Raw genomic sequence first — 19,426 nt, 5'->3', positions numbered from 1 at the left:
GTTAGCCTCATAGCTCCAGTATGAATCCAAGAAGCAAACTTCAAACACCACACATACTCGCTGCCTGACTACAGCAGGTTTCTGAGGGAAAACCATGTAAATTACAGTTTTTGCTAACCTTCCACTTTAATCATTAGCATTGCTCTGGCATGCTGAGAAAAAACAGCAGCCTCGGAGGGTCCATGCTTTTCTCTGACCCCAGCGCAGTCCTGCTCACTAGTGTTTAAACAGTAAAAGAAGAACGGAGGCACCCAGCTGACTCCATATCCCATGCTGCATCTGTGTCAATAGATCCCCCACAGCATGCTGGGGCTGATAAAGCAGTGGGGGAGAAAGTAAGACACCTTTGGATGGTTTTACAGACCTACGGGCTACAGGGGAATTCCACCAGCTTTTCTAGATTTCTGCACTTCAGTCATTCAGAGGGGTCTGTAGAGAAGCTTACTGGGTCAGAATTGTGTTTAGTGCTTCTAAAAGCTGCCTGACAGGAAGCTGCCACATGATATGATTATGAATACACCAGCCGATGCCTGAGAACAGGGTTCAGATTGAGCAGGGCTAGGTCCTGGACATCTCATGAGAGTAAAGGGACGCCCCATAAAACTTGGTTATTTCATGGAAAATAATGAGAGTTTTCGAACAAAATGAATGCCCTCACATGGGATGACCATCGTTTTCTTCATGTTCAGTGTTAGATTCCTCCCCACAGATGAACTGTAAGCTCGCCCAGTATGAATTCATAACATATACGTACAGTCTATCAGCCATAAAGACAGAGAAATCAATGCTGTTAGCAGCCATGACATACGTCATATGTTCACATATGTTGCATGATTTACGAGGTTATTAGACAGCTTGCTATGTCTTCTCATCAGTATCTAAGTGTAATAATCATTTATATCGATACAGATATAAAGCTGTTAAACATCCTGCCTAGTAATACTTGTAAAAAATACAGGGGTAAATAAAAATATATAGTTAAAATAAATAAATATACAATATGGGCCACCTTACAGCCAGCAGAAGATCCTTAAAGACCTCTGCCACAATTCAGACCCCACCTTATACATTGTTATATCATAGCTTTGAGATAAAGTTTTGGTCTAAATTTTAGGGTCTTGTGAGGCAAAATAGTCCCCAAAATAGTTGTTTTGTCAGATTTACCACTTTTTACCATCATCAACATTACATATAAAACTCAGAAGACATAGGTTGGTTTTGGATAGTAAATAAAATGGCTGTATTTGTGTTGTAGACATTGTGACCCCTGGTTCCTATTATCCACCACTATAAAGACATTCAGTTCTCTACAAACAACCATTTCATATCAAACTGAATAACCTTGTTTACATCTCAACAATGGAATTATGTATTATTTTTTAAAAAATTATGGTATTTCCCTTTACAAGCTAATTCTGGTTTAAAGGGACACTGGTTACTCTATTTTCCTTTGAATTCACTTCAAAATTAATCAGAAAATACTGCACAATTCGAATTGGTCCTACATTTGTCTCATAGCTCGAGTATAAAACTAAAGACGCAAACATGTCCTGGCTTGGCTTGACCACACTGGGCTAAGTGTACAATTGTGTAAATTAGATTTTTTGTTGAATTCTTCCTTCAAGCCATGCCACTAAGCATTAGCAGAGTTCTGAAGTTCGCAGTAATGTCTCCCATGTTTGCTGTGAACTGACCGCACAACCTTAGGGTGGTTTTCTATCAGGCTCTCTCCAGGACGTCTTTGCAGGGGGCTTCCCCCCCCCCTCACCGCTGCTGGAAGGGAGCTGACTCACTCGTGGATGGAGGACTGACAGTACTGAACTTTTTGGTTTCAATTAGTAACTCACAGCCTCTCACATGTGCCTCCATCGCTTTGATTAATTATATCCTCTTGTTTTCCACTTCCTCTGCCAAAAACAAAATCAGGCTAGTTCTTTGCAAGCTGATGTCTGGAGAACTTTCCAGTACCTCTCTCTCTTTCTCCTTTTCACTTCCTTTTTCTCTCTCTCTCGCTGTTGTAGCGAGGTTTGGATGATATGGCAAATGTGCAACGTCATGCTATAGTTTCACATCATCTGAATATTTTTCTGAAGGTTTGAAAGCCTACTAGGGTGGCTTGACTAGCCAAATAATGAGAAAGTCAAGACACAGATTCTACTTTGCTGAAATCAAACAAATACAATTCAGAGACAAATGATGTCAATGCAACTGGTTCAGACAACATTTGGTTGGGCTACAGTCAGATTCAGACAAAATTTTGTTGGGCTACATTTGGAATTAGACAAATTTTGTTGGGTTGCAGTCAGATTCAGAGAGAACATTGCTAAGCTACAGTTAGACTCAGGGAGATTTTTTCAGGCTTCAGTCAGATTCAGACAGAATTTTGTTCTACACTCGGACTGGGACAGAATTGTGTTAGGAGACATTCAGATTCAGAAAAAATTCTGTTGGACTACAGCCAGATTCAGACAGAATATTGTTAGGCTACAGTCGGATTCAGACAAGTTTGCTGGGTCACAGTTGGATTCAGAGAGCACTATTGTTGGGCTACGGTCGGATTCAGAGAGCACTACTGTTGGTCTACAGTCAGATTCAGAGAGCACTATTGATGGGCTACGGTCAGATTCAGAGAGCACTATTGTTGGTCTACAGTCGGATTCAGAGAGCACTATTGATGGGCTACGGTCGGATTCAGAGAGCACTATTGTTGGGCTACGGTCGGATTCAGAGAGCACTATTGTTGGGCTACGGTCGGATTCAGAGAGCACTATTGTTGGTCTACAGTCGGATTCAGAGAGCACTATTGATGGGCTACGGTCGGATTCAGAGAGCACTATTGTTGGGCTACGGTCGGATTCAGAGAGCACTACTGTTGGGCTACGGTCAGATTCAGAGAGCACTACTGTTGGGAAAGAATTTCATCAGGCTACAGTCATGTTGAAGCTCTAACATAGACAGGTGATACTAAATACATAATTACACATCAATGTAAATGTAATCCGTTGTCTAACAATCTGTGCACTCCTAAATGGTGCTGAACAGTGCCAGTTAGCAGATGTGTTTATGATGGGGAAAGCTGAGGCAGGGAAGAGAAAAACCGGGCCTAAATCCCACAGGCCCTCATTCCTTCAGCCTCAGAAAGCAAAACTCACACCATTAAACATGGAGCTCTGTAACAGCCTCATATCACTTTCCGCTGGTGAGAGACCCCTGTCCCGCACCTCAAGGGGACCCCTCTACCCTGATGCTGCAGACGCATTCATCACGCCTGGGTTGGGTTCGGGGTCAGTACTGGGCCCTGGAGCTCTCAGAAGAGCTATAAAAGGGCCGAAGTGCTGATGGGACAGCTCTTTCTGTCTGGGCTGAGGTGTATTAGCCCACACTCTGTGGTCAACCTTAAATGCGCTGCCAGAACCCTCCCGGTTTTATCGTTACGGCAGTTATTACAGGCACTCTCGAGACCCTGCCTTAAAGAAAAACGCAGCCAAATGATCGGAAACAGAGGTGGAGGGAAGGAAAGAAAACCTGACACGATGCGTCGGAAAAACGATGGGAAAGCGATTTGAGAGGGATTCAACTAAAAAAAAAAAGGAACGACCGAGGTACGTGCTAACACCCTCGCTCCCTTGCAAGTCACAGGCCTATAAAACAAGTCTATATGTGGGGGCAGTAAAAATACGTCCAGACGTGTTAGCGAAAGCTGGCGAAGAGTGAGAGCTTCAACTCGGCTCTGTTAAACAGTACAATAGGAAGAATTTTCCGTTAAAGCTTTCTGAGAATTTTTTTCACCCCTTACTCCAAATGTAGTTGATCAGCCAAGACATGTTTAGTCTTTAGATTTGCTTCTTTAGTTTTGTGTGGGTGAAACTTATGTGTAAAAGTTTAATAGAAGGGCTGAATGAGTTTGGGAAAATATGTAACTGCTATTTTTCTGACAAATATTGTGATTAAATGTGATTATTTTCTATAAATTAAGCTCCAGATAGTGTGTTAGACAGCCAGTTCACAAGCTCTGCATTATTAGGTTAAATTTCCCCACTAAAAACTTAAGATATAATTAGAGGTAACACTTTATTTTGAGTTCCTTTGTAGATGATTAATAAACTCTTAGCAGATTATCAGTAACACAACAACATATCAGTGAAGCAGCAGTAGTGAAGCATCTGAATACACTGGAGTAAATATCTTGTAGATGTTCAGTTGATACATTACGCAACATTAAGTAGATGTATTGTTAATATGTTACTTCCATTACGCAAAACCTAACCTTACCCAACCTTACTAAAACCTAACTTTACTCAGCCTTACCCAAAACCTAACCTCACCCAACCTTACCAAAACCTAACCTCACCCAAACTTACCAAAACCTAACTTTACATTACATATGTGACATCACTAAAAACAAGGAATTCAAAGCACTCAAAACAGTTTCCACATATGTACCATATGGACTGTGGAGAGAACAGTACGTTTTGGAACTGTAATAATGTTTACATACTGAATTTATTTTAAAAAAGTGAGGAAATTTTAAAAAATCAGCTTTTCATTATGTCCACTGTGATTTAAAAATTGCACTCCTTCAAATTGCAACTGTGATATAAGAATGATTAATCATTCAGCCCTACATTCTTTGTTTTCTTTACTAAAGAACCTTTGAAGAACCATCTTTTTAAGTGTGTAGATAAATAAATTTGAGATGACTTATAGCTTGCGGCCAACGGGAGCAAGTGAAGATTTAGGCATGCAGTTTGCATAGTGCTAATTGGTGGGCTTCCATTATTTGTTAGCTAGATTAGCCTCTTAGCTCCAGTACAAAACTAAAGAATCAAACTTCAAATGCCAACCTTGTCTTGGATGATCGAAGACGTTTGGCGTAAGAGGGAAAGCTCTGTAAATGAGAGTAAAGGTATTAAAGGAAAATGCCAGTCATTGCTTTGCGGGCGTATTACCCACCGTATTAAATGGGAGTATTACATGGTGAAGTGTAGATTTACATAGGCTTTGTGGTTTGGAAACTCTGCTGTGGCTGGGGTGACACCGGAGCTCTTCGTTATGATTTCAACAGCATGTAAAACCACACGGCAGCCATACGACAAACGGTATGTTGCAATATTATGCCACAATGCGTGAAACAGCTGAACCTGGGTTGCGCTCATGACCGTGGAGCCAAAATCATTCTGCGTTTCTTTCACAGCGGCCCGAGGCACTCAGCGTATTTTCATCAGGCCGAGATAAGCCCGAGCACAAAAGTAATATCAAAGATATCAAAGTGATTGCTGGAGGAACTGCTGGAATTCCAGGGCCCTGCGTTCGGATCTCTTGGCCAACGATAACAGAAAACTGACGTGAGAGCGGCAATCCGACACCAGCTTCCTCAGATAAGCCTCCGGTTTGCTGCAACACCTTCTTGCAACAGTAAAGAAACTAAAAAGCCTGGCTGATTGGCAGGAGGTTGGAGAGTGATTATCTCTTTGCTTGCTGACTCTGATCTGGAGCAGCTTTCCTTAGAGTTATGATTTTTTTTTCAGTAAACTAGGACGGCGTGTCGATGTCCCACGGTTCCACGGCCAATGACGGAGTCACTGTATTGCAAACCATATACAAATAAAACAAGCAACATCTATTCATCCTATTCATTAATTTTTTTCACGAGCAGTTGCACAACATAGTTCCCCTGCTGGGTTATATGCTGCTTACTTTCTACAGACCAAATTGGAATATTTGTCAACATAAAGGTCGGTTATACCAGTGATTGCACAACTTGTGTCCAGTTAGCACGGAAGGAGCTCAGTTTACGGCACAATTTATAATAAATATAAGTACAACAGATAATATGCTGGCGGTCCACTGGCTCAGCGTTTTCCGGGCAGCCCACCGGCAGTTCAGCAGAGTAACAGGCAAAATTCCACTTATCATCATTAATTTTCCACTCACAGCCCAATTTACAGATTCTTCCTTCCTTCTTTTCTTTAGTTATCAACATTAACAACATTTTCTATAAAATCATTTTATATCAGCCCTAATCATTATTTTTGTTCTCTCAGTTGCTGTAATATTTGTCTATTTTCTTAAATAAAAGGCTCTGTGAATTTAAAATCTGTTTGAGGAAATGAAAAACTAGAGTTCGAGCTTGTTTGCAGGACAGTAATCTGGGTGGTCCGAGGGTGGACCAGCAGTAGCATACAGTCAGTGGGGTGCTGACCGTATCAAACCAGTGGACTGATATACGCTTGCTATCTGGGTGGGATCAATACCAATTGTAGCAGCTATACCTCCGGAAAACTGGAAAATGGGAAAAGCGTAAGTAAGATTCATTACATATGTTTGACATTATAGCATCAAAAATAAGATTTTACCTGTATTAACAACTTTATCTGTTGTGCTTGAATTTACTATACATTTTGCCCATAAATTGAGCTCCTTTCATGTTGACTGGACACAAGCTGTCCGTTCCGAAGTATAACCAACCTTTATGTTTACAAATATTCCAAATTTCGGTTCCAGCGGGTTGGAAATGAACTAGAACTGGAACCAGAGTTCAGTTGGTTCATGTTTTCAGTTGGTTCATGTCAGTCAAATGACATATTTTGTTTATTTTCGAAGTGAAAATGAGTTAACACATCCTCTACATCTAACACTTCATTTTTATTCGCTGAGTTACACATAACATATTGGAAAAATACAAAACAAAACTTTTTTTTGCCTTATTGTTCTCCAATATGTTCAATCTGTCATATTTACAGTACTTGTGCAGTAAAACGAGCAGAAGAGTGTATTCTGTAGAGGGTGTGTTAACTTATTCACACATTAAAAATCAACAAAACATGTAGTTAGAGCAGGGATGCCCAAACTTTTGCACAAGCCTGTACATTTAGGCGTCTTTCTGTACAATAAGGGTGGCAGCAGTTCTGGAAGGTCCTGTATTTCACCGTTGTTGAAGGAAACAAAACATACCTAACTGAACATCTGTTCATTCAGCAGAACAGACTCTTCTCATGGTTGCGTTCAGAGAGAAGGAGCAGAGCCGGTCTTCATTAGGAGAGCCAGTAATTTTAGCGCAGCCAGTCTTCATTCAATTAACAGCTCAAGAGAAGGAGTAATTAAGGCTGCCTGTAAAGCAGTAAACGCTCACACCTTCCAGCAGCCCTAATGAGAGCCTGACAGCCACACGCCCATAAAACGGCCTTTATGAAGTAGCGTAGCGCTCCTCACAAATCATAATGAGGAACAACCAGCAGAAGCATCTGAAAATCAGACTTCAGGAGAGGCGATGAGTCTACAGAGCCCACAGTGTAGGACTGACCCTGAAACAACCCCTGAACAGCATCACTATGTCATAGACACACTCATACATCATACGGTACTGTTACTGGAAAAAACGTGCTGCTATCATTAGTCAGCTATAATCATTTGAACATGCACGCATTAAAGATGTAGGTGTGTAATAAGATCACTGCTACTTTTACTGTCTATAACTGTGGAAGTGTCCTGTTCCAAATAAGCCATCATTTCAACATAATCAGTCAAAATCTCAAGAAAATAAGCCATTATTTCAAGATAATCAGTCAAAATCGTGAGCACATGAACTATAATTTCTACATCATCTGTTAAAATCTCAAGAATATAAGCTAAAATTTCAAATAATCAGTCAAAATCTCAAAAAACAAGCCAATCATTTCAACATCATCAGACAAAAACTTGAGACTATAAACCAAACATAATCAGTCAAAATCTAAGACACTGTTTCATCACAATCAGTCAAAATCTTGAGAAAATAAACAATTATTTCAACATAGCCATTCAAAATCTTGAGGAAATAATTAGGCTGTTTTAACATCATCTGTTAAAATCTCAAGAATCTAAACTAAAATTTCAAATAATCAGTCGAAATCTCAAAAAAACAAGCCATTATTTCCACATAATCAGACAAAATCTCAAAAAATAAGCCATTATTTCCATATAATCAGACAAAATCTCGAAAAATAAGCCATTATTTCCATATAATCAGACAAAATCTCAAAAATAAGCCATTATTTCCACATAATCAGACAAAATCTCAAAAATAAGCCATTATTTCCACATAATCAGACAAAATCTCAAAGAATTAAGCCATTATTTCCATATAATCAGACAAAATCTAAAAAAAATTAAGCCATTATTTCCACATAATCAGACAAAATCTAAAAAAGATTAAGCCATTATTTCAACATAATCAGCCAAAATCTTGAGAATATAAACAATTTTTTCCATATACAAATATTAAGAAGTTACTGTTTTGAGTTAAAAAGTCACACTGCTGTGAGAAAAAGAGGGGAAAACAGGCAGTCTTCTCCTCTAGCTGGTAGAATGATCTTCCACATGAACAAACTCTTCTGTGCTGTGGTGCTTATTCCTGCTTAAATATCTCAGTGTAATATCAGGCATCATCACTGATCTTCTCAGCTTTCCTTTACAGGAGGCAGAAAAATGACATGAACAATATCAGTGTGTATGTTTGCTCCCTCTCTAATACAAGTGGGGTGCAGATGCTCCATCGCTCAGGCATCTTTGTGTCATTACACATATTACATGTCTGTCAGAACACCATTGTGTAATAATTGTGAGGTTAATGCACATGTGTATTTACATAAGCTGTACTACTGTAATGTTTAACATCATCACCAGTAGTTACATCGTTGTTGCATGTGTTGTTAATGTGTAATTACATTTAAATATGTCAAAATATGTCAAAATGACAATAATAACTCTCTAGAATCTCTAGAAAGGCTTTTGGAAAGTTTCCACTTTTTTTTTATCTGTTCATCACTACCACAGCGCTACAGCAACAGAAACAAGCCCAAACACAGAGATTAGGAAAAGATTTCTTCAGTTCTGAGGCTCCGCAGTCCCTCTTTACTACTTCTGATCGTTCAGCCTCCTCTTATCGTTCCTTTGACTGCAGCACATACGGTGAGCGAGCCAGCAGACGATTATACAAGCATTCCTTCTGTTTCGCCTCAAATAATGAAGCACTAAAACTTTTAACAAGTTGATATAAAAGCCAGTGAGCGAGCGGAAACATGGAACAGGAGCGGCCAAGTGACGGACGTCAAGACAGGCAGTAGAAAGAGGCGCTGAAGCAAAAGCTCGAACCAGAAGACAGACACGATGGATTAATAACAGGTGCTGTTTAAACTAAAGCAGTGGCGTCTGCTCTCGATAAGAAACAGGGATCAGAAACAGCCAGTGTACAAAAAGTAAAGGGAAAAGATTAAGAAAACACTGGAGCGCTTCCAGCCACAACTTTTCCTTCTTAACCGCCGCAAAACGCTATTCTAAATGGCTATTTCTGCCGTTTATTCGACTAACAACAAAGCCCAAAATGTGTAGACTGTTATTCAGTTTGTGTCACAAACTAACTGTTTGAACAAGTCAATTAGGACTGCTGCGATTAGTTGATGCTGAAAATGCACATCATCTTTTTTCTATTGTTATTTTTAGGAATTCACCTTTTTGATTTCTGAAATGCTTTAATTCTAATAATAAATGCTTTTTATGTGATCATTTTATAAAACAGATAGTTTTGGTCCTAAAATCTGATTGGCTGGGCCACATTTGAAGCCATTGTAAAATCCACGATATACTCACGACCACCTCACAACAACTGAATTCTGTATTTCTGCACCACAGCACAAAAAACCCTTGTGGTGTTAATAAAACAATAATGAAGTGAGAGCCTGTTTCTGTTTAAACTGAGGGGCTGACAGCTTATTTTCTGGTCAGCTAGCTAACAGGCTAAAAAACAGTCAACAAACTAAACAACTCCATCGTCAATATCACAGGCTTGGATTAAAGTACTTACAGTATGATTAACTGTAAAACGGCAGTATACAAGTCTAAAAATGTCACTTGAATGTCTTACACACTTCAAACATCCGTGTTTCAGGCAGGAGTAGCGTCAAACCCAGGCTGAATCCCAAACGGCTCCATACTACCTAAACAGTGTGCTGGCTATGAAAGTTATTTCCAGTCTCTAAAGCCAAAGATAGTGCACTATTCATCAAATGTGGATGTGGCTGAGTCCCAAATGACTATTTCTTAGCTAAATTATACACTGTTGGGCTGCAGGAGCCAGTATTTAAATTCCTAGGTAGTGCACTATGTAGGGAGCAGGGAGCCATTTGAGATTCAGCCCCAGCAGGAGAAGAGGGCGCCGCTGGATTTGGTGACCAAAAGTACTTACAAAGCAAAAGTATTTGCATTAAACAGTGCTGTGTTATCATATGTTCATTGTTATATAACAGAAAATGTAAAAGTTCATGAAATAACCACAATATTCACCAATGTTCGCCTCATTCGGTGGTCCATGGTTGCTTGGCAACAATACCATACGTTCAAGGAACTAAATTTCTTGGCAGAATACTTGTTTATGTTGATTATTTTGAATAATAACTCATCATTTTTTTTTAAAATTGTGCATTTTAACATATGTTGGCTGCCGTTTTATAAAAGCAGTAAGATACTTGAAGCCGTGTGTTACTGTGATTTCACATGCCAACTTGTAAAAAGACTCGAGTTGGTGCTGCTGGATCCATCATGTGGCAGCCACCAGGCTGCCATTCCTACATTCTTGAAAATAAACGTGCCAAAATGGGTTCTTTGGAGCAACACTGGAGCACATTTGGATCCCAAAAGAACAAAAGAAGTTCTTTATTAAAGGCAATGGTTCTATATAGAACCATGAGTTCTGTATAGAACAATTACATGCCTAAAACCTTAAAATCCCAGGTTTATTACATACTAAGGCAGTAACTACAGGGACTCCAATGCAAACTGGCTGAGCTATTCTTAGGTTATAGAAGTGTGTAATAGAACTTTGTACAGATAGGGCAGATTATACACTGTTGTCAAAAACAGTTCCAAATAGTACCGAAAAAAGGTTCTTTGGCTTGTAACAATAGTGCAACCCTTTTGGGTGCTATGTAGAACGCTTTTCAAAAAGATTTGTATATAGAAACACGTTCTCCATCAGTCTGAAGAACCCCTTCACGATGCAAGAAACATTTTAATCATGCACAGGGTTATTTGAGTGTTCATGGTTCTATATAGAACCATCTTCTTTAAGAGAGAACCATCTTTTTTAAGAGTGTACATGCTGTCCTCTCAAACTCTCCAGCTGGTTGTTGCGGAGGCTGAATCACCTGCGTGTGTGTGTGTGTGTGTGTTCTGAGGGACGGTGTTAGTCTGGGGGCAGTTATGTAAGTCAGGATCTTGTTGAGTGTTCCAGTGTAGGGCAGCGTGTGGGTCAGTATATTTTCATCGGGCTTTCTTCATGATTTTATATGAAACTGTCTACAGTTCCTCGCCACCACACTGCAGATAGGTAGGACTCCACATTAGGCATAATGACCCCTGGTCAGACATTATAACCACAGTGACCACTGCCTGCAGCTCTGTGTTGTTGTGTTTCACCCTGAATGTAAATGTTTTGAGAGTTTTAAGTATTGATTTCTAGTTATGTAACAACAGAGTATCTAATTCTAGAACCACAATTACAGAGAAATACCTGAGTAAATAGACGTAAGATTGTAGAGAGTACAGATGTCTTTGTGAACTGAGATGCAAACAGTCATTATGTCCTGAGAAGCACAAGGATGGGACGTGTGCATAATGACACACGGCACGGCAACAATATCTGAACCAAGCCAGCCAAGTCTCAGACTAAACTCTAGTCACAGACTAAACCCAGAACCTTTCTGGTAAACATGAAGAAGAGAGTGTGTGGAGACTGGAAGGCTGTGTGATGGTGTAATCTGGCTCAGGGAAGCTGCTGGTTGGAAGGATCTGCCGCTTTCTGGAAACGGACAAACACTGACCAAAGGGCAGACGGAGGGGGTCAGTTTCTCAGGTCAGAGAGTAAGTCTAGTCTTGAACTACATAGAGGATGGAGAATCTGAATGGAGTGAGAGAGAGAGATTGAGAGAGAGAGAGATAAAGAGAGACTGAGAGAGAGGGAGAGAAAGACAGTACAAAAAGACACTGAAAAGAGAGACTGAGAGAGAGAGAGAGAGTAACCAAAAGACACTGAATAGAGAGTGACAGAAAAAGAGAGACAGAAAGAGAGAAACTGAGAGAAAGAGAGAGAAACAGAGAAATACAGGGAAAGAGAGATACAGAGGAATGAGATACAGAGAGTGAGAGAATGAGATACAGAGAGAAAGAGAGTGAGATGCAGAGAGAGTGAGATACAGAAAGAGTGAGAGAGTGAGATATACAGAGAAAGAGAATGAGCTACAGAGACAGAGTGAGATATAGAGAGAAAAAGAGTGACATGCAGAGAGAGGGAGAGAGATAAAGAGAGAAAAAGAGTAAGATACAAAGAGAGAGAGTGAGATACAGAGAGTGTGAGGGTGAGGTATACAAAGAAAGACAGTGAGATACAAAGAAAGAGAGTGAGATACAGACAGAAAAAGAGTGAGATACAGAGTGAGGTACAGAAAGTGAGAGAATGAGATACAAAGAGAAAGCGAGTGAGATACAGAGTGAGAGAATGAGATAGAGAAAGCGTGAGAGTGAGATCTACAGAGAAAGAGAATGAGATACAGAGAGAGAGATACAGAGAAAGTGAGAGAATGAGATACAAAGAGAAAGAGGGTAAGATACAGAGTGAGAGAGCGAGATATAGTGTGAGAGAGTGAGATATACAGAGAAAGAGAATGAAATACAAAGAGTGAGAGAGTGCGATACAAAGAAAGTGAGAGAATGAGATACAAAGAGAAAGAGAGTGAGATACAGAGTGAGAGAATGAGATAAAGTGTGAGAGAGGCAGATATACAGAGAAAGAGAATGAAATACAAAAAGTGAGAGAGTGAGATACAAAGTGAGAGAGTGAGATCTACAGAGAAAGAGAATGAGATACAGAGAGAGAGATACAGAGAAAGTGAGAGAATGAGATACAAAGAGAAAGAGAGTGAGATACAGAGTGAGAGAGTGAGATAGAGAAAGCGTGAGAGAGTGAGATATACAGAGAAAGAGACAGAGATACAGAGGGAGATACAGAGAGAGATTGGTGGTTTTCTCTGTAAGCTGGTGTGTGCTGTGAATGGTTTGAGTGTGAAAGATTGAAAAGTCTTGTTGCTGTAGATTAAACAGCTCGGGGGTTAATACAGCGAGGAGTGGAACAGCAGTGTGTTGGTACCGCGTTCAGCAGATTTTATTGCATTTATCACACAAATTCCTTCCACAGCCCCCAAATAAAATATCCACAAATCTGGACAACATGCACCTCATCCAGACACCACAGTGGGGACTACAGGCCTAAAGCTACAAGAACACAGAAAACCTCTGTGTGTGTATGTGTGAGAGAAAACACCATCACATCACTCACTGCACAACAACAACACAAACTTCAGAGCTCTGAATTGATTAAAATACCTTTTAGACCGAACACTTTATGACAAAACTACCATGAAACAGTGTCTCAGACATCAGGCAGTGTATTCATATCTATGTCATGTAGTAACCTTCTGTGAGGGAGCTGTTAGAGGTGGATGTCTGGTTCCTATCACCACCACTGTGAACAGTTCTGACTCGGTAAGTTTCTCTAGAATGACACACTTTACATTAAACCACTCTGAATGATTCTGTCGACACTTTAACCCTTTAATTATGCAGGCATTTTTGAAAAATCAGTGGAGTTGCCCTTTAAAAGAGGTTTTGACTGGAAGTGAATAAAACAAACAAATGGTGGTCTCTCACTTTTGCACTGTGCTGGATGGGAGATGATGTTATAGATGCTCGTCTGAGTGTGTGTGTTTGATCATGTGTGCTTGTACATGTGTTTGCGTGTGTATATATGTGTGTTTATTTAGGTAAGCTATATTTCCAGAGAGACTCAGAGCGCGAGGGGCCCATCACCGCTCCTGGAAACAAATGTGACTCTGAGGTGGAGGAAGCAGGTCTGTGTGTGTGTGAGGTTCAGATTCCCGAGTAAATATTTCCCGCAGCGCCGAGCGGACGGCAGCGGAGTTCACATGCCTTCAAACGCCGCTCTTACACTGAAGGTGTCAGAACAGCAACCACTACTGGACTGTTTATCCATCGGTCATTAAGAGGGATCCGACAAACCAATCAGGCTCCAGGATTCTGTCGCTTTGACTGTGAGAGATTCCTGACATCACCGCGGCAAACAGCTACAAACCATTTTCGTGTAATTGAAAGGAATCAAGTGTTACGTAACACTCCAGTAAGTTTCTTGATGAGTGATACTGCTCATCAAGAAAAACTCTCTAAGAACATGAGGAAGAACCACTGAGAGGAAGCAAGACTCTAAAGGAGAAACTCTCTAAGAACATGAGGAAGAACCACTGAGAGGAACCAAAACTCTAAAGGAGAAACTCTCTAAGAACATGAGGAAGAACCACTGAGAGGAACCAAGACTCTAAAGGAGAAACTCTCTAAGAACATGAGGAAGAACCACTGAGAGGAACCAAGACTCTAAAGGAGAAACTCTCTAAGAACATGAGGAAGAACCACTGAGAGGAACCAAGACTCTAAAGGAGAAACTCTCTAAGAACATGAGGAAGAACCACTGAGAGGAAGCAAGACTCTAAAGGAGAAACTCTCTAAGAACATGAGGAAGAACCGCTGAGAGGAACCAAGACTCTAAAGGAGTAACTCTCTAAGAACATGAGGAAGAACCGCTGAGAGGAACCAAAACTCAAAAGGAGAAACTCTCTAAGAACATGAGGAAGAACCGCTGAGAGGAACCAAGACTCTAAAGGAGAAACTCTCTAAGAACATGAGGAAGAACCACTGAGAGGAACCAAGACTCTAAAGGAGAAACTCTCTAAGAACATGAGGAAGAACCACTGAGAGGAACCAAGACTCAAAAGGAGAAACTCTCTAAGAACATGAGGAAGAACCACTGAGAGGAAGCAAGACTCTAAAGGAGAAACTCTCTAAGAACATGAGGAAGAACCACTGAGAGGAACCAAGACTCTAAAGGAGAAACTCTCTAAGAACATGAGGAAGAACCACTGAGAGGAACCAAGACTCTAAAGGAGAAACTCTCTAAGAACATGAGGAAGAACCGCTGTGAGGAACCAAGACTCTAAAGGAGAAACTCTCTAAGAACATGAGGAAAAACCGCTGAGAGGAACCGAGACTCTTAAGGAGAAACTCTCTAAGAACATGAGGAAGAACCGCTGAGAGGAACCAAGACTCTAAAGGAGAAACTCTCTAAGAACATGAGGAAGAACCACTGAGAGGAACCAAGACTCTAAAGGAGAAACTCTCTAAGAACATGAGGAAGAACTACTGAGAGGAACCAAGACTCAAAAGGAGAAACTGTAAAAAAACATGTTAATACTTTCAGTAGCTTTAAACAATTAGAAGTACCTTCAACATGATTGAGAGGAGATTAGAACACACCCTCGGGGGCAGTGCTACTTCTTGTGAGAGGAAACCCACACAGACATGCGGAGAACATGCAAACTCCACACAGTAAGGACCCTGGTCACCCGCCCGGGGAATCGAACCCAGGCCCTTCTTGCTGTGAGACGACACACTGAACTTTTCATGTATGTATATGTGTAAAACACGCCTTCTCCTCTAGTGGAGTTGGGACAGGGCTCAGGAGCCTGGGTGGGTATGGGAGAACGTGCTGGAGAGGGAATACTTCATCTAACCTGACAGTCCATCACCTCACACCAGCACCCAGGCTGCTGCAGAGGCTCAGAAACGCTGCAGTGACACACACCTCTGGCACACAGGTCATGCAACAGCACATTCCAGCCTGCTTATGCTGCAGCTGAGGTAGCTGTGATGCACCCTTTACAAATGTATCTTCACAAGATATCAGCACATCCTTCCTCTATTCACAGTACCCGTCAGTAGTTAGACACTGCATGAGTAAATATACGTTCTTCATCATCTCTGATCTAAAGGCTTTTTTCTTCAATACCAGAAATGTGTTTCAAAGCAAACATAAACAGTGGAGCTGATGAGGCTGATGTGAGAATTTAGTTGCAAAACCAAAATGTTGCATTTCTATTTCTTGAACTACCTCCACCAAGTAGTTTTCTATTAGAGTGCTAGGAAATTTTGGAGTTAGAAAATGTTGAACCACGATCATTAGATGAATGTATGAAATTAAAAAAAAAAAAAATACAATTAAAATTAGGTGAGCCTTATTAGCCCCACAACGCAATTTCACCTCTGCATTTTGTGTGAAACACCACATACACACTAGTGAACACACACACTAGGGGGCAGTGAACACACTTGCTTAGAGCGGTGGGCAGCCCTATCCACAGCAGTTGGGGGTTAAGGGCACCTCAGTCATGTACTGTCGGCTCAGGGGATCAAACCGGCGACCGTCCAGTCACAATGCCGGTTCCCTAACCTCCAGCCCACGACTGGCCATCATTTTATCATAACACTGTGACTCCGCAACTTCACAGATTTCAATTCATTAGTAGGAAGCTGTGAAAAAGTCTAGAAGTTTCCTTGATACCAGAGAGAAAGCGCGAAAGTAAAACTTTCCATGCACTCGAAACAATGCTTGTTCAAACGTTTGTATACAGATCAGTTTCCATCCACCGCCTCTTTTGTGACGTCATGTGATGTTTAGTCCACATTCCGCATTTGATTGGCTTTGGTAGTTGAGCCACAGCCAATAGGAGTGTGTTATTTTCTAGATTTGAAAGTTTGAAAGTGGGGGTTTCCATGCGCAGCGGCAGAAAGTGCCAGCACAGACTGGCTTCGGTTAGGTTGTGTCTGCCAGTCAGCATTTCTGATTTTGAGACAGTCGAGTTGGGAATGTCTTTGGTCAACTTTGAAAGAGAGAAAAGCAAGAAACACAATCCCAAAACAAAAACAGGAAACAAATAAGCCAAAGGAGACTAAGAGGATATTTTCTACAAGCAAGGATCCAGAATTGCTGTTCCAGCTGGAATGACGCACAGTGTGACAGCTCTTCAAATGTTATTCAGAAGACGTCAGTGATTTTGGCATCACAATGCAGATGAAACAGACTGTGTAAAAATACAAACAACTGACCCCTTTTTGTGTGGGCTTTGCAAAGTGCTCTTTTGTAACTTTCATTTATAAGCAATGTTCCAAAAAAACACAGAGGAACCTAGAAATGCCTAGAAAAACTGGCATAACTTGAAAAAGAAAAGATGTATAAACTTCAAATTACTTGTATTTTAGCCTTCTGTGTTTAAAATGATCATATCAGTATCATAGTTTACATTTTTTTCAATAAAAACTGCAAAAATATTAAGCTTGTTTTTGTGCTACTGTGGTTTTACGGGCTAAGATATGAATATAGCATGTAGAAAGATTACTGAATGGCATTTTACTAACTGAATCTGGGGATATAGAACACTTTATGGCGGGGTATTAGTGAGTAACTTGCACACTAAAAAAAAAGAATATATACACATTTTGGAGCAACACATGCTGCCTTCTAGATGACGTCTTTTTCAGGGACATGCAGGATTATTTGAACATGACAACATGAAGAAACATCCTGCATGTGTTACAGCAGAAGGCTGTGTAATCAGAGAATGCTGGTGCTAGACTGACCTGTCTGCAGTCCAGACCTGTCTCCCATTGAAAACATGTGGCATATTATAAAGTGCAAAACAGGACGACGAAAGCACTGCAGCTGAAGACTTGTGTAAGGAATAAAGGCAAAAAATTCCACTTTCAAACCTGGATCAGTTTGTGTCTTCAGTCTCCAAACAATTATGGGAGATGATGTAACACAGTGGTAAAAAAGCTCCTGTTCCAATCATTTTAACAAAACATCATATATCATTTTGACAGGTCAAACAGAGTTTAATAATCACTGTTTATTAGCTTTTCACATACTGGCCCAACTTTCTGCACCTTACGCTAAAATAAAATAATGCAATGAATTTACTTGGTACAAACTTATCTATTTCCACATAAATAAAATATATTACATGAACAGTTACTGCCAAAAGTAAACTGACAGACAAAACTATAACTAAATAAAGTAAAACTCAGTGCATCACTTTGTTTTTCAATGTAACGTCTCTGCATGGAGGAGGGAACTTCTGGTGGATTTACCGCCATTCTAACCTCTCCGGCCAAGAGGTTTTAATCTGGGAGTAATAAAATTGATATTAACAAGAAATATGGGAGATTAACGGAGGCATTTATCAGCCCCGTTCCAACGGGAGAGGAGAAAAAGACTTAGAGCGAGCGAGCGAGTGAGAGGGAGAATTAAGAAAACACAATAAAGACTTTGCTTCTTTCAGCATGGCAGGGGCAGCGTTTGAAACATACGATCCAGCCGTTTGAAAGACTCGAATAACACGGCCCTTATGAAAGGCAAACACAGGCGGTTCAGCAGGCCAGATGGATCTCCAGAGACGAGGCTTGGAGCAGAGCTTGGCTGCTGTGTGTTTGCAATAACAGGATTCAAATAAAAGCGATGCTGAACAATAGATGGGAATTATATCATACACACTCCAGCCAAGAGAACTGGTTCTATACTATTTAGGAGTAGTTTGGTCAAATATTTATATGTTTCCAATGACTTTTTAAAATGTCTGCATAATTTCATTCTTTAAGACGTAAACAGTCATTCAGAGTGGTTTGATGTGAAATGCTTTGTTCTAGAGAAACTAACAGAGAATTGTTCACAGTGGTGCTGATGGGAACCAGTGAGAAGAGTTTAATGCCTCTAAAAGCTCCTACACAGAAAGGTATTACATAAAATGGTAATGAATACACCGAATGAAGCCTGAAACACTATTTAACAATAGCTTTAGAAACCGTTTTGGCCTAAAATATATTATTTAAAACTGATTCATGGTGGAGAGATACATGTAGGGTGTTGTGAGGCAAAATAATCCCCCAAATTTAACACCATATTAACACCAATGTCTTACCATCATCAACATTACGAATAAAAATTCAGAAAACGTGTAGGTTCACTGTTGGGTTCAATCTGAGAGCAATAAAATTGACCAATACAAATGGCTATATTTGTGTTGTAGACATTGTAGACCGCTGTAGATGCTTTGGACCCCTGGCCCACATCACCACCACTGTAAAGAAATCTGAGTCCGAACGTTTCTTAAGAATGAACCTTTTCACATTAGATCACTCTGACTGACCTTGTTTATGTCCCAATGACTAAACTACACATAAATTTTGAAAATTCAGTGGAATTCTCCTTTAACATCTCAACACAGATTGATTTAGGCATGCAGTTTGCACAACACTAACTGCTGGACTACGGCCCAATCCCATTTCTTCTTTTTATCCCCTACCCCTGTCACCTAACCCCTTGGAACTTAGTTACAAGGGGTGGTGGTTGAAATCTTCCCCTATAAAATGGGACCCTCAAATAAAAAAAAAGAGCATTACATCATTAACAGCTTCTAGCGTTGCTCTGTAGGCGACC

The 19,426-nt window shown here is 40.4% G+C and overlaps 1 protein-coding gene across 1 annotated transcript in view; it reads right to left on the bottom strand.

The window, feature by feature from the left end:
* The window catches only part of scube3 (signal peptide, CUB domain, EGF-like 3), a 145,312-nt gene that overhangs the window by 62,332 nt on the left and 63,554 nt on the right, over positions 1-19,426 (bottom strand). The gene's annotated exons all lie outside the window — the stretch shown is intronic.

The sequence above is a fragment of the Colossoma macropomum genome, unplaced genomic scaffold (assembly GCF_904425465.1).
Source record: "Colossoma macropomum unplaced genomic scaffold, Colossoma_macropomum, whole genome shotgun sequence".
NCBI classification, from domain to species: Eukaryota; Metazoa; Chordata; class Actinopteri; order Characiformes; family Serrasalmidae; genus Colossoma; species Colossoma macropomum.
Note: the sequence above shows the minus strand (reverse complement) of the source record. Positions and strands in the feature narration are given on the sequence as shown.